At 55.5% G+C, this 1669-nt stretch overlaps 1 protein-coding gene across 5 annotated transcripts in view; it reads right to left on the reverse strand.

Moving 5' to 3' along the window:
- Positions 1-1599, reverse strand: part of JADE1 (jade family PHD finger 1) — a 58701-nt gene extending 57102 nt beyond the window's left edge. For 2 of the 5 annotated variants that reach the window (XM_029941051.1, XM_029941038.1), the window contains exon 1: positions 1315-1477. The gene's annotated coding sequence lies outside the window, so the exon portion shown is untranslated. The other 3 variants (XM_029941060.1, XM_029941081.1, XM_029941058.1) reach the window with 3 other exon arrangements.
- Positions 1600-1669: the final 70 nt, after the last annotated feature.

The raw sequence follows: 1669 nt of genomic DNA on the forward strand, positions 1-1669 counted from the left end.
CCCAAGCCCCGCGGCAGCGCCTCTGGGACCGTTAGGTGACGCTCCGGCCGCGGCCGAGAGAAAAGCGCCTCGGCCGCCCCCCGCCCCCATTTCCACAAGCCGCCTCTCCTCCAACGCCAGAGGCGGGCTACAAAAGTTGGCCCCGGGGCCACCCAGCACCTGCCCACGTGCCGCGGAGGCTCCCTCCCGGGTCTACCCAGCCCCCTTCCCCCCGCCGCCCTAGGCCGCCAGGTCACCTATTACCGGTGGGAGGGGAGAGAGCCTGCTATTTAAACGCCCGCGGAAGTTGAGGCACCCCCACTGGCGGGTGCCGTGCACCTGCCTCCCGCCGCCGCGCTCCGCCACTTTGAGCAGCAGCCGCGTCCTCGGCCCCGCCTCCTGCCCGCAGGCGGGCGGGGGAGCGGGAAGGAGGTAGAAGGGATCGAATTTCTCCAGCAAATGGGACCGTTCCGACCGGATTCGGTTCCCTGGTCAACATTCCACATTCCATCCCTCTCCCGCATTTGCAAGCCAGCGCCAACAATCCAGAAAGCCTGCTGGCTACCAAACAACAGCCCCCAACTCACAAACACACTCACAGGCACCAGACACGTGCACTGAAGGGCTTAGCAACTTGCAGTCCGGAGGTACACTGCACGTTCATTTAAGGCAGCGAAGCCAGAGCGACCCCACCCCCACAATTTGCAGATGGTGCCAAAGGTTGCAATTTGCAATCCGTTTTAACTTCATGGTTAATCGGTACTTTGCTCTACCAATGCAACCCCTTCCTAATTTCACCGATGAAGGGTTTTACACTTTACAGGCAGTCTCACTTTAAGTAAAAGGTCTGATTGTTGGAAACCCAATTTGGAATAATATAATTGCCAAGCTGTCCCTACACCCCTTGCTCACTGCCCTTGAATTAATGCAAAGAATATTTTGGACATGTGGTGACGCGGTGACAAGAGCTAGGGTTGAGGCCACCCTACAAAGATGTACCCCCCCACACACACACACCTATGTTTGGACAAATATAGTCGTCCCCCCGCCACCACGGTCACACACTCTGGATTCATATATGTACGCGGACCTGCGTTCTGCCATTGCCATCTGTCTACCAAGTTGCTACTATGCTTTCCACTTTCATGCAGCCTAATGCGCTTTGGCTTTTTAAAAATTTGTATAAACTATAGCCAACTATACTGGGCTTCTGCTCCCAAACGCATTTAAATGATGATTCACCTGAAAACCGCATGTTCTTCGCAAATCTGAAAGAAGAAAAAGCTCTAAGTCTTCAGCCCCCCGAAATTGAAAAATAATCATAATAAAACTTACTGATCCAACACAGATCAATTCTCAGGATCCAAAAATCATCTCCTCCTCTGGCCCCCGCCCCAGCAATGCCCAAGTTACTGGTGGGATAGTAACGCTGCGCTCGGCGGCTGCCTGCCCTCCCTCCTCGCTACATATCGAGAACCCAATCTTTTGGCGCCATATTAATGACGTACTATATTATTTCCACTAGGCAGCGACCTTCGGCATTAAATTACTCCCGAGAACTCCCGAGCAAAGCAACAAAACCATCAAATATGGCTGAGCCTCTCGGCTCGTCCTGCAGCCGCCGCCGCCGCCACTGCCGCCGCCGCCGCCGCCGCCGCAGCGATACCGGGACGCGCACACGGACCCACAC

Source organism: Suricata suricatta, chromosome 1, assembly GCF_006229205.1.
Source record: "Suricata suricatta isolate VVHF042 chromosome 1, meerkat_22Aug2017_6uvM2_HiC, whole genome shotgun sequence".
Lineage (NCBI taxonomy): Eukaryota > Metazoa > Chordata > Mammalia > Carnivora > Herpestidae > Suricata > Suricata suricatta.